The following is a 14,490-nucleotide window of genomic DNA, read 5'->3' as shown; positions in this document are numbered from 1 at the left end:
TAGTGAAACCCCATCTCTAGTAAAAATACAAAAAAAAAAAAAAAAAAAAAAAAAAATAGTGGGGCATGTGAACCTGTAATCCCAGCTACTTGGGAGGCTGAAGCAGGAGAATTGCTTGAACCCAGGAGGCGGAGGTTGCAGTGAGCTGAGATCATGCCACTGCACTCCAGCCCGGGCTACAGAGCAAGACTCTGTCCCACCTACCACCCCACCCCACCCTCTTCCTCCACACACACACACACATACACAAAGCTTACAGTTGGGCATGGTGGCTAATGCCTGTAATTCCAGCACTTTGGGAGACTGAGGTGGGAGGACGCCCAGGGGTTCAAGACCAGCCTGGGCAACATAGAGAGACCTGCCCCCCATCTCTACAAAAAATAAAAGCAACTTAGCTGGGCATGATGGTGCACACCTGTGTGATCCCAGGTACTTGGGAGGCTGAGTTGGGAGGTTACTTGAGTTCAGGAGGTCAAGGCTGCAGTGAGTCATGATCACCACTACACTCCAGCCTGGGCAACAGAGCGAAACCCTCTCTCTTAAAAAAAAAAAAAAAAATTTGCAATCTCTGTATGTTTTCAATTATTTTCCACCACATTTTTTCCTTTTTTTTCCATTAGTTATCATTAGTTTATTTTAAGAGATACAGAAAGTATTTACATGATGAAAGATTTCAGAACTTCAGTGGAATAGGCAGCTTCACATTGATGCCATTTCAGTAGTGACTTATTTCAGTCTACATGTTTTCCAAGAATGTCACCATCTCGGCCAGGTGTGGTGGCTCACGCCTGTAATCCCAGCACTTTGGGAGGACGAGGCAGGTGGGTCATGAGATCAGGAGATCAAGACCATCCTGGCTAACACGGTGAAACCCCATCTCCACTAAAAATACAAAAAATTAGCCGCGCGTGGTGGTGAGCGCCTGTAGTCCCAGCTACTCAGGAGGCTGAGGCAGGAGAATGGCGTGAACCCGGGAGGTGGAGCTTGCAGTGAGCCGAGATAGCGCCACTGCACTCCAGCCCGGGCGACAGAGCGAGACTCCACCTCAAAAAAAAAAAAAAAAAAAAAAAAAGGAATGTCATCATCTCTAAATAAGAAATAATCCGGCTGGGAACAGTGGCTCACGCCTGTAATCCTAGTACTTTGGGAGGCTGAGGCGGGCGAATCACCTGAGGTCAGGAATTTAAGACCAGCCTGGCCGACAAACATGGTGAAACCTTGTCTCTACTAAAAATACAAAAACAATTAGCTGGGCGTGGTGGCAGGTGCCTGTAATCCCAGCTACTCGTGAGGCTGAGGCAGGAGAATCGCTTGAAACCGGGAGACGGAAGTGGCAATGAGTCGAGATCACGCCACTGCGCTCCAGCCTGGGTGACAGAGCGAGATTGCCTCAAAAAAAAAAAAAAAAAAAAAAAAGCCTTGTCACCTACACCTACTTTGATGCCTCCATATTCTGGGAAAAGAACTTTATCTTCAATTTTCATGCTAACTGGTTGAATCTCTCCCCTTTCCTTTAGAACCCGGTCCAATAGCGACTACTGTTGCTTGCAGTACCTTTCCTTGAGATTTCTCTGGAAGCATGATGCCTCCATTGGTTACAGTTTCGGCAGTACTCCTTTCAACAAATACTCGGTCAGAGTGGAAGAAACTTTTTAAAGGTTTGTCCCGCCGTGACTCCCTGCGCCACAGCCTCGTACTCTGCTCTCGTGCAGCGCCGTAAGGAGAGACCCCTTTCCTTTTTTTGTATAAACTCAAGGGATACAAGTGAGGTTTTGCTACATGGGTATATCGTCTGGCCTTTTAATATAACCATCACCCGAATAGTGTAACTTATACCCATTAAGTAACTTCTCATCCTTCCTGCCTCTCCCACCCTCCCAGTCTTCCAACTTTCCAACTCAAGGGCTACAAGTGAGGTTTTGCTACATGGATATATTTTCTGGACTTTTAATGTAACCATCACCCGAAGAGTGTCACTTGTACCCATTAAGTAACTTCTCATCATTCCTCCCCCTCCCATCCTCACAGTCTTCCAACTCTCCCATGTGTAGTATCCCACACTCTATGTCCATGTATACACATTATTTAGCCGCCACTTACTTGTTTTGTTTTTTTGTTTTTTGTTTTTGAGATGGAGTCTCGCTCTGTAGCCCAGGATGGAGTGCAGTGGCATGATCTCGGCTCACTGCAACCTCCGCTTCCCAGGTTCAAACGATTCTTCTGCCTCAGCCTCCAGAGTAGCTGGGATTAGCTCCCACTTATAAGTGAGAAGTGGCTAGTTGTCTGGGACATATACCCTGGGGTTCATCGTCTCCCACCAGGAAAGTTTAGGACACAGACACACACAAGGAGTTTAGGAGCAGAGGTTTAGTAGGCGGAAGGGAAGAGAAAGAGAAACAGCTCTCTCTATGTAGGGAGAGGGATATCTGAGAGGAAAGGGCCCTGATATTTATTTATTTATTTATCTATTTTTTTATTTAGAGATGGAGTCTTGTCTTGTTCTGTTGCCCGGGCTGGAGTGCAGTGGCGCCATCTCAGCTCAATGCAACCTCCAGCTCCTGGGTTCAAGCTATTCTTCTGCCTTAGCCTCCAGAATAGCTGGGACTACAGGCACCCACCACCATGCTCAGCTAATTTTTGTATAGAGACAGGGGTTTCACCATATTGGCCAGGCTGGTCTCGAACTCCTGACCTTGTGACCTGCCCACCTTGGCCTCCTAAAGTGCTGGGATTACAGGCGTGAGCCACCACGCTCAGCCTATTTATACACTTTTTAAATAAATTGTTTGTGGTTTTCTGTTGAGTCCTTTGTAAATTCTGGATATTAGTCCCCTGTTGGAGTCACAGCTTGCAAATGTTTTCTCCCAATCCGCAGGTTATCTGTTCACTCTTTTGATACCAGGTACTTATAAAACGTCAATTGCATAAAGATAATGAAAAGTTTTTAAGTTTTAATAACCAAATGTGAAAGAAAGGGATTTTTTTTCTTTCCTATGTAACACCCTCCACCCCCAAATTTTTAACATAAGGCCCCAGAATTTATGCCATCAAAGGCAAACAATTTTAGCAAGAGAAAGTTTTGTTTTCTGCTTGTAGATGCTGCAGATAAACCTGAATGTTCAGGCCTGACGTCCTTCCAGAATGGAACCAGGGGCCACTGTGTCAAGGACCCTTATTGTGTGGTGTATGTCAACAGGTTGGAGCCTGGGGTTTATAAGGGAGAAGAAATGGGTAAAAACTGGGAAAAGAAAACAGACCAGGGAGAGTGTCTCTCTCATGGTATACTGTGACCACTCATGACGTACCTGTGAGTACTAAAGGCAACCCAATGGCAAAAGAAATGTTTTACATAGTACAAGTGTTTTCAGGTTCAACCAGCAAAAAGATTGGTTGCTTTCCAGTAGAGAATTGTTATTACACTCTTTCACAGGCTGTGAAGCACCCACCCATAACAATAGTGGGCTTGGAACTGAAGGATAAATGGAGATCCCACATACCATATGTCAAAATATTTAAAAGTTACCAGTTAAGCCAACAAACTGTTAAATAAAATATGTCTGTCAGGCCAGATGCCGTGGCTCATGCCTGTAATCCCAGCAATTTGGGAGGCCGAGGAGGGTGGATCTCCTGAGGTCAGGAGTTTGAGACCAGCCTGACCAACATGGAGAAACCCTGTCTGTACTAAAAATACAAAATTAGCTGGGCATGGTGGTGCATGTCTGTAATCCCAGCTACTTGAGAGGCTGAGGCAGGAGAATCTCTTGAACCTGGGAGACGGAGGTTGTAGTGAGCCGAGATCACACCATTGCACTTCAGCCTGGGCAACAAAAGCGAAACTCTGTCTCAAAAAAAAAAAAAAAAAAAAGGAAGAAAGAAAAAGACCAGGCACAGTGGCTCATATCTGTAATCCCAGCGATTTGGGAGGCCAAGGTAGACTGATCACCTGAAGTCAGGAGTTTGAGACCAGCCTGACCAATATGATGAAACCCTACCTCTACTAAAAATAGAAAAATTAGCCAGGCAAGATGTCATGCACCTGTAATCCCAGCTACTCAGGAGGCTGAGGCAGGAGAATTGCTTGAACCCGGGAGGCGGAAGTTGCAGTGAGCCAAGATTGCGCCATTGTACTCCAGCCTGGGCCACAAGAGTGAAACTCAGTCTCTGTCTCTATATATATATGTTTTTGACATATATCTATATGTCTGTCTTCTCGCCTTAATGGTTATACCTCCCAAGTACTTGGGAGGTCAGAATTCTGCATCTTAATGTGACAATGTTGGAGAGCTGGACCCTGGCCCCAATGCCTCAGCTCACTGCTGGCCCTTTTTTCTCCCAACCACTGGATTTGTCAGGCACTATGAAGGGCCTTGCATACACACAGGTGCACTCAAGTCCACATGCCTAACTGCTCCCAAGAGAAACCCAGTTGTGCTTTGGCCACACCTTGGGCCTGGAGTGGGCACACCTGCTGTGCAGTCTGCTCTGGCAGGAGGAATCCAGGGGACAAGGCACAAAAGCCATAGGAATGGAATCAGTGCTGGAGTATTTTCTAAAACAGAATGTTCTGTGATGAAGGAAATTTTTTTTCTCCTTAAAAAAAACAATTAGGCTGGGCTCGGTGGCTCATGCCTGTAATCCCAGCAAATTTTGGAGGCCAAGGTGGGCAGATCATTTGAGGTCTGGAGTTCAAGACCAACCTGACCAACATGGTGAAACCCTGTCTCTACTAAAAATACAAAAATTAGCTAGGCATGGTGGCACACGCCTGTAGTCCCAGCTATTCGGGAGGCTGAGGCAGGAGAATCGCTTGAACCTGGAAGGTGGAGGTTGCAGTGAGCTGAGATTATGCCACTGCACTCCAGCCTGGCGACAGAGCGAGACTCTGTCTCAAAAAAAAAAAAACAAAAACAAAAGACTGGGTACAGTGGCTCACACCTGTAATCCCAGCTTTTTGGGAGGCCAAGGTGGGCAGATCATGAGGTCAGGAGATTGAGACCATCCTGGCTAACATGGTGAAACCCCATCTCTACTAAAAATACAAAAAAATTAGCTGGGTGTGGTGGCGGGCACCTGTAGCTCCAGCTACTTGGGAGACTGAGGCAGGAGAATGGTGTGAACCCAGGAGGTGGAGCTTGCCGAGATCACGCCACTGCACTCCAGCCTGGGCCACAGAGTGAGACTTCATCTCAAAAAAAAATTTTGTTTTGTTTTGTTTTATTTTGTTTTAAGAAGGGGTCTTACTATGTTGACTAAGCTAATCTTGAACTGGCCTCAAGAAATCCTCCCTCCTTGGCCCCCCAAAGTGCTCCAATACAGGTGTGAGCCACCATGTCCAACCTTTTAAATTTTTTAGGCTTTACCTCTTAATACTTCAGTTACTATTTCCTAAAGATAAGGGCATTCTCTTACATAACCAGAAAGTCAGGAAATAATCATTGATACAATATTATTATTGATAAGATGTTGTGGGAAGTCAGGGACCCTGAATGGAGGGACCAGCTGAAGCCACTGGCAGAATAACATAAATTGCGAAGATTTCATGGACACTTATCACTTCCCCAATCAATACCCTTGTGATTTCCTATGTCTGTCTTTACTTTAATCTCTTAATCCTATCATCTTCATAAACTGAGAAGGATGTATGTCACCTCAGGACCCTGTGATGATTGCGTTAACTGCACAAATTGTTTGTAGAGCATGTGTGTTTGAACAATATGAAATCTGGGCACCTTGAAAAAAGAACAGGATAACAGCAATGTTCAGGGAACAAGGGAGCTAACCTTAAACTATGACTGCCAGTGAGCCGGGCGGAAAAGAGCCATATTTCTCTTCTTTCAAAAGCAAATAGGAGAAATATCGCTGAATTATTTTTCTCAGCAAGGAACATCCCTGAGAAAGAGAATGGCCCCTGAGGGTAGGCCTCTGAAATGGCCTCTTTGGGGGTGGCTGTCGTTTATGGTCGAAGCCAAAGGGATGAAATAAGTCCCGGGTCTCCTGTAGCGCTCCCAGACTTATTAGGATGAGGAAATTCCCGCCTAATAAATTTTGGTCAGACAGGTTGTCTGCTCTCAAACCTTGTCTCCTGATAAGATGTTATCAATGACAATGTGTGCCCAAAACTTCATTAGCAATTTTTATTTCGCCCTGTCCTGTGGTCCTGTGATCTCGCCCTGCCTCCATTTGCTTTGTGATATTTTATTACCTTGTGAAGCATGTGATCTCTGTGACTCACACCCTATTCGTGCACTCCCTCCCCTTTTGAAAATCACTAATAAACACTTGCTGGTTTTATGGCTCAGGGTCATCACGGAACCTGCCAACATGTGATGTCTCCCCTGGATACCCAGCTTTAAAATTTCTCTCTCTTGTATTCTTTCCCTTTATTTCTCAGACCAGCCGACACTTAGGGAAATAGAAAAGAACCCACATTGAATATCAGGGGTGGGATTTCCCCCGATAATAATAGATCTTATTCAGATCTTTCCAGTTGTCCAAATAATGTTCTTTATGGCAAAAGAAATCCTGCATCATGTATTGTGTTCAGTGAATATGTCTCTTTAGTTGTCTTTAATTGGAAACAATCAATTTCTTTTTTTTCTCTCGTGACATTAATTTTTTTTTTTTTGAGACGGAGTCTCGCTCTGTCACCCAGGCTGGAGTGCAGTGGCCAGATTTCAGCTCACTGCAAGCTCCACCTCCCTGGTTTACGCCATTCTCCTGCCTCAGCCTCCTGAGTAGCTGGGACTACAGGCGCCTGCCACCGCGCCCAGCTAGTTTTTTTTTTTTTTGTATTTTTTAGTAGAAACGGGGTTTCACCATGTTAGCCAGGATGGTCTCGATCTCCTGACCTCATGATCCGCCCGTCTCGGCCTCCCAAAGTGCTGGGATTACATGCTTGAGCCACCACGCCCGGCCATGACATTAATTTTTTTAATAGATATGGGGTCTTGCTATGTTGCCCAGGCTGGTCTCCAACTCCTGGCCTTAAACAATTCTCCCACCTTACCTTCCCAAAGTGCTGGGATTACAGGCATAAGCCGCTACACCTGGCCGACATTAATATTTTTGAAAAATACTGGTCATTTATTTTGTAGAGTGTCCTTCAAGTTTGGGTTTGGCTGAAGCCTTATGACTAAATTTAGAGGAGGTATTTTTGGCAGAAACTTCACAGAATTCTCAGTGCATTATATCCAGTGAGCACATGACGTCAATTTCTTCTCATCTGGTGATTTCTAACTTTGATCTCAGGATAAGGATGTGTTTGCCAGTTTTCTCCACTGTAAGATAATTCTATTTTTCTCTCTATAAGTAAGACTCTATAGGGAGCCACACGTTTCAGATGCCAGGCCTGAGTTCTTCATCTTCGTGGTAGGAATATTAGTGTATATGAGGCTTTTCAGGCCATGACTCCAGCTCACATTCTCATCTGCCCTAACCCCACCTTTACCTGTGTTCTCTGCCTGGCTGGTGCTTCCCCAGCCTCTCCATCCTCAGATTCACCTGCTTTCCCAGCTCCCTGGGCGAAGTTGATTTACACAAACTATTGGAGACCTATAGTGCTTTGCCCTTACTGCTAACCAAGCCGTTCCTGGGCACTGGTGATTTGTGTTTATGTAAATACAGTTTTTCCTTGGCATTCCTGGGGGATTGGTTCTAGGAGCCCCGTAGATACCAAAATCCAAGGCTGCTGAAGTCCCTGATACAAAATGGTGACATATTTATAACCTATCCATATCCTCCCATATACTTTAAATCACCTCTGGATTACATATAATACCTAATACAATGTAAATACTATACAAATGGTTGTTATGCTGTATTGTTTATAGAATAATAAGAAAGAAATCTGTACATGTTCAAAACAGATGAATATTGTTTTCTTTCTTTTTTTTTTTTTTTTTGAAACAGAATCTGGCTCTGTTGGGCTGGAGTGCAGTAACATGATCTCAGCTCACTGCAGCCTCAACCTACCAGGCTCAAGGGATTCACCTCAGCCTCCCAATAGCTGAGTAGCTGGAGCTACAGGCATGCACCACCATTCCTAGCTAATTATTGTATTTTTTGTAGACATGGGCTTTTGCCACGTTGTCCAGGCTGGTCTTGAACTCCTGGGCTCAAGTCATCCACCCATCTCAGCCTCCCAAAATGCTGAGATTACAGCTGTGAGCCACCATGCCAAAGTATTTTCCAAATATTGTCAATCCGTAGTTGGTTGAATTCACGAATGCTGAACTCACAGAGAGGAAGGGCCAACTGTAGTTATGTAATGATCAGTGGACTGCAAACTTCTTGGGGATAGAATTGGGTTTTATTTAGTTTTGCATCTTGGAATATGTTAAATTGTTACTGTTTTCATTTTGTGTTGTGTTTGTTTGTTTGTTTTTTGAGACAGGGTCTCACTCTGTCACCCCCGCTAGAATCCAGTGGTGCAGTCATAGCTCACTGCAGCCTCAGACCCCTGGGCTCAAGGGATCCTTGCTTCTCAGCCTCCCCTGTACCTGGGACTACAGGTGTGCACCACCACATTTGGCTAATTTTTGTTTATTTTGTAGAGACAGGGTTTCGCCATGTTGCCCAGGTTGGTCTGGAGCTCAGGCGATCCGTCCACCCATTTCTGCTTCCCAAAGGGCTGGGATTATAGATGTGAGCCACAGTGTCTGGCCTTTTTGTTTCGTGTTTGTTTGTTTGGATTTTCTGGATGAATGAATACCTAGGTAAGGAGACACCAGCTTATTGCTGGCGGCCCTGAGGAGCCCATCATGGCAACGCCCCCTAAGTGGTGGGCAGTAGAGGCCACGAGGGAGAGAGTGCTGCGCCACAAGACCTTCATCAGTGACATGCTGCAGCGGGACTTGCGAAAGGTGCTGGACCATTGAGACAAGATACATGAGCAGCTGGCCAAATACCTTCGACTGAGAAATGTCATTGAGCGACTCCAGGAAGCTAAGCACTTGGAGTTATATATGCAGGTAGATTTGGCTGTAACTTCTTCACTGACACGGTGGTCCCAGATACTTCATGCATCTATGTGGCCCTGGGATATGGTTTTTTCCTGGAGTTGACACTGGCAGAAGCTCTCAAGTTCATTGATCGTAAGAGCTGTCTCCTCACAGAGCTCAGCAACAGCCTCACCAAGGACTCCATGAATATGAAAGCCCATATCCACATGTTGCTAGAGGGACTTAGAGAACTACAAGGCCTGCAGAATTTCCCAGAGAAGCCTCACCATTGACTTCTTCCCCCCATCCTCAGACATTAAAGAGCCTGAATGCCAAAATAAATAAATAAATAAATAAAAAAGAAGAGACACCAGTGAAAATGATTTGCTTGGGTTTCAATGCTTATATCAGATCACAGTCTCTAGCCTTACAGAATAATGCAGCATAGAAGGAACCCTACTGAAAGATAACAATAAAGATGTAAATCACCTCTTGATTCTAAATCAAACAGTTTACATCTGGAAGAGATCCGATATTCAAATCTGCTATTTCATAATAGAAATGGAGGCGCAGTGCCAGGCGCGGTGGCTCACGCCTGTAATCCCAGCACTTTGGGAGGCCGAGGCAGGCGGATCATGAGGTCAGGAGATCGAGACCATCCTGGCTAACACGGTGAAACTCCCAACTCTACTAAAAATACAAAAAATTAGCCAGGCCTGGTGGCAGGCACCTGTAGTCCCAGCTAGTCGGGAGGCTGAGTCAGGAGAATGGCGTGAACACAGGAGGCAGTGCTTGCAGTGAGCAGAGATCGTGCCACTGCACTCCAGCTTGGGTGACAGAGTGAGACTCTGTCTCAAAAACAAAAAAAAAAAAAAAGAAAGAAAAGAAATGGAGGCGTAGTGAGAGTAAAGAGTAAAGGATCCCCAAGATGAAGCAGAGCTGGGACCACACCTCAAACTTTGTGTCCAAGGCATCTTCACAGGGCTAAATTCTTTTCAGTTTTGATCCAGCCCTTTACAAACCCAAAACAGGATGGACAAATTTCATGACCAGGAAAGATTTTCAGAGATCCCAAATTAAGGTAGTTTTACTCATTTTTTTTGTATTGAGGTAAAATTCACAGAAATAAAATGAACCATTAACCATTTTTAAGTGTACAATTTAGTGGCATTTGCTGCACTAGTTTGTTGTTTCTTGTTCTCATATTAAAAAAATAAAAATTTCACACATGAAATTCCATTAGACCCCATCCCACTTAAGTTCTAGATAAAGAGTTATTTTCGGAAGGAGGGTGGGTGAAAGTTTATGTGGAGAAAGAATGTAATCAGTCCTCTCCTCTCTCATCCCACATAAGACTCCTGGGAAGGGGAGATGCTGAGTTAACCCTTTAGCGAACACTTGCCAAAAACAGTAACTCTTTCTTCAAGTGCACTATTTTATTGGAGAAGTTTTTTGTTTTGTTTTGTTTTCTGTTAGGCTGTAAGGGAGAAAAACAAAACAAAATAAAACAAAACCTTTCCTCGTCGGTTTAGTAAGTGAGGCCTGCAAATTAAACTCACAAAAGACATTAACAGTAGCAAAGGTATATGTTACTTCTCTTTGTTTTCTGTTGCTTAGAGCAGAATATTGGAAACTGGATAACATATAGACAAAAAATATTTTTTGTTTTTCTTTTTGAGATGGAGTCTCATTTTGTTGCCCAGGCTGGAGTGCAGTGGCACGATCTTGGCTCACTGCAACCTCTGCCTCCCGGGTTCAAGCGATTCTCCTGCCTCAGCCTCCTGAGCAGCTGGGACTACAGGTGTGTGCCACCATGCCCAGCTAATTTTTGTATTTTTAGTAGAGACGGGGTTTCACCATGTTGGCCAGGCTGGTCTCGAACTCCTGACCTCATGATCAGGGTGATCCACCCACCTCGAGCTCCCAAAGTGCTGGGGTTACAGCCGTGAGCCACCATGCTCGGCTGACAAAAAAGTTATAAAAGCTGAGAAGTCCAAGGTCAGAGGGCTGCACTTGGTGAGGGCCTTCTTGCTGGTGGAGACTCTCTACAGTGTGACAAGGCAGTGTAGGGCATTGCATGGTGATGGGGCTAGGTATGCTAGCTCAGACCTTTCTTCCTCTTCTTATAAAGCCACCAGTCCCACACTATGCCATTAATTCATTATTCACCTCTTAAAAGCCTCCCCTCCCCGGTAACATTATCACATTGAAAATTAAATTTCTTTTCTTTTTTAAAATTTTTTTGAGATGGAGTCTCCCTCTGTCATCCGGGCTGGATTGCAGTGGCGCAGTCTTGGCTCACTGCAACCTCTGCCTCCCAGGTTCAAGAGATTCTCCTGCCTTGGCCTCCAGAGTAACTGGGATTATAGGTGTGCACCATCATGCCCAGCTAATTTTTGTATTTTTACTAGAGATTGGGTTTCACCATGTTGGCTAGGCTGGTATTGAACTCCTGACCTCAGGTGATCCACCTGCCTCAGCTCCCAAAGTGCTGGGTTTACAGGCGTCAGCCACCACACCCAGCCTGAAAATTAAATTTCAACATGAGTTTTGGATGGGATAAATATTCAAATCATAGCATTTATTAATGTCAATATTTTTATGTGCACAGGGACTTTACAGAAATAAAGTGCAAATCCAGAGAGGTAGTTAGACCTAAGGGCTTATATACCATTTTATTTTATGTTATTTGTTTTGAGACGTAGTCTTGCTCTGTCAACCCAGGCTGGAGTGCAATGGCGCGATCTAGGCTCACTGCAAGCTCCGCCTCCCAGGTTCACACCATTCTCCTGCCTCAGCCTCCCACGTAGCTGGGACTACAGGCGCCTACCACCATGCCTGGCTAATTTTTTGTATTTTTAGTAGAGATGGGGTTTCACCGTGTTAGCCAGGATGGTCTCGATCTCCTGACCTCATGAACCGCCCACCTCTGCCTTCCAAAATGCTGGGATTACATGCGTGAGCCACCGTGCCGGCTATGTACCATTCTAATGAAAAGCAATAAGTGGTAGAGAAGTGACCAGACAGAGGAAAAAGAGTTTGGGCTTCTAAAAGTGGTAAATGGCAGGAAGGTGACCAGGAAATGTATAGCAGATAAGTGTTGCTTAGTAAGCCTTATTATGCAAATAAGAGTCATTTTCCCCTCTCTGATATGGAAAAAGAAAACACCTTTACAAGGAGGCTTTTATGCCCTGCTTATAGGCAGAAAGTGGGAGGACATGGAGTTCTTCTTTCATGTGCTGCTTCCTAATTGCCATCAGCTCAAACTCATCTTTATGCGGAAGTGGCATATTTAGGGGTGGCAGATTCTGATCTCCTTCAATGCCTTGAGGATTTTGTCTTGGGTCTAAAAACAGCAGGGGGCGAAAAGCCTGGCAGCTTTGATGAGAGTTTTAGTTGACTCATCATCCAACTGAAAAGAGTGGGGGTGGTGACTATTTAGGAACCCTGTGTAGGTGGAAGTGGTTGGTTTGTCGTTGTGTCTGACTCTTGCTCAGGCTTCACAGTCGGTGACTACCTCTCACTTGAGGCCCGCCCCCAGATCCCCAGCCCACCAGGATTTCCCTTCAGTGGCGCTTGCTTTGAAGCCTACTTCTTTGGCTCCAAGCACAAAATCCAGGGATTTTTAGTGGGTTGTGGTTTTCTTTTCTTCTCTTTCTCTTTCTTTCTCCTTCCTTCCTTTTTTCTTTCTTTCTTTCTCTTTCTTTCTTTCCCTCCCTCTCTTTCTCTTTCTTTCCCTCCCTCTCTTTCTTTCTTTCTTTCCCGCCCTCCTTTCCTTCCCTCCCTCCCTCCTTTCTTTCCCTTTCTTTCTCTTTCTTTCTCTCCCTTTCTTTCTCTTTCTTTCTCTTTCTTTCTTTCCCTTTCTTCCTTTCTTCCCTTCTTCCTTTCTTCCTTTCTTCCTTTCTTCCTTTCTTCCTTTCTTCCTTTCTTCCTTCCTTTCTTTCTTTCTTTCTTTCTTTCTTTCTTTCTTTCTTTCTTTCTTTCTTTCTTTCTTTCTTTCTTTCTTTCTTTCTTTCTTTCCTTTCTTTCTTTTCTCTCTCTTTTTCTTTCTCTTTCATTCTTTCTTTTCATTCCTTCTTTTTTTCTTTCTTTTTGAGACAGTCTCGCCCTGTGGCCCAGGCTGGAGTGCAATGGCATAGTCTTGGCTCACTGCAACCTCCACCTCCCGGGTTCAAGCAATTGTGCCTCAGTCTCCCGAGTAGCTGGGATTACAGGCACGCACCGCCACGTCCCGCTAATTTTTTGTATCTTTAGTAGAGATGGGGTTTCACCATGTTGGCCATGCTGGTCTCGAACTCTTGACCTCGTGATCTGCCCGCCTTGGCCCCCCAAAGTGTTGGGATTACAGGTGTGAGCCACTGTGCCTGGTTTTTTGCTTTTTTAAAATTTATTTTGATTTTTTTGTAGATATTCAGTCTTTCTATATTGCCAAAATTATTGAGCTCAAGCAATCCACCCACCTCAGCCTACCAAAGTGTCGGGATTACAGGCATAAGCCACCATGCCCACCCTGGTTGTTTTAAAAAATATATTCCTTTTTCAGTCTCTACAACTTCACTGAAGACTCTATATTTGAAATATCTTTGTTTTTTCTTAACATACTACTTTTTATTTAATTCGACAAACATATGTTAAATAAATGTTTTAAGTTCTTTCCCTGTGCATCAAATTTGTCAGATCTGTGTCCAGTCTAAAGTTTAAGTCCACGTGGCTCTTAATCTCTCTGAGAAGAAAAGCCTAGTAGGAAGGATAAATGATATGCTTATTTGATAAATATTTATTAAACTTCCTAATAGCAGGAATGATGCTAGGCACTAGGCATGTAAAGGTGAATTGGTCAGGGTTCTGGTGCTCCAGGACTCACTGGGTGTGATGAGAATTGTCAGTTTCAGTTGACAATAATGTTACCAGCGGAAGAGATCGGAGTCACCCTGAGTTACCAGCCGCCTGTCCAGCCTTAGATCTATATAGGTACGCAGTAACTTTGGTTTTTGCCTCCTCAGAAGAAAGAATTCTACTGAAGGGCATAAGGAGCGAGACAAGTTTCAGAGCAGGAGTAAAAGTTTATTTAAAACGGCTTTAGAATAGGAAAGAAGGAAAGTACACTTGGAAGAGACCCAAAGAACAAAAAGGGAGAGTCAAGTGCCCCCATTTAACTGTGATACTAGGACATTTTTTTTGAGATGGTGGCTCCCTCTGTCACAGGCTGCAGTGCAGTGGTGTGATTACAGGCATGAGCCACCGCGCGGCGATACTAGGACTTGTATAAGCTCACCTCTTTCCCATGATTCTTCCCTCAGGGTGGGCTGCCCGCATGCGCAGTGCCCTCCTTACCCTTTGGAACTGAGCACAGCGCAGTGTGTTTAGGGAGTTATAAGCATGCCCATCTGAGGCTTTCTTCCTTTTTCCGGTGGAGTTTACCTGGAAGATCACACTTCGCCATTTTTGCCTCTTAATATACATGCCTAGGAAGGAAGTTTCTTTTCCCTGGGGCTTGCATTCAATTAATATTTTGATATTAACAGGTGTGGACCATCAGGAAATGCCCTTT

At 44.6% G+C, this 14,490-nt stretch overlaps 2 pseudogenes; one reads left to right on the top strand and one right to left on the bottom strand.

Annotated features, from left to right (window-relative positions):
* Positions 1-731: 731 nt before the first annotated feature.
* Positions 732-1,813, bottom strand: LOC119627940 (10 kDa heat shock protein, mitochondrial pseudogene; annotated as a pseudogene).
* Positions 1,814-8,756: 6,943 nt separating this feature from the next.
* On the top strand, positions 8,757-9,270 carry LOC103244453 (protein UXT pseudogene; annotated as a pseudogene).
* Positions 9,271-14,490: the final 5,220 nt, after the last annotated feature.

Source organism: Chlorocebus sabaeus, chromosome 23 (assembly GCF_047675955.1).
Source record: "Chlorocebus sabaeus isolate Y175 chromosome 23, mChlSab1.0.hap1, whole genome shotgun sequence".
Taxonomy (NCBI): Eukaryota; Metazoa; Chordata; class Mammalia; order Primates; family Cercopithecidae; genus Chlorocebus; species Chlorocebus sabaeus.
Note: the sequence above shows the minus strand (reverse complement) of the source record. Positions and strands in the feature narration are given on the sequence as shown.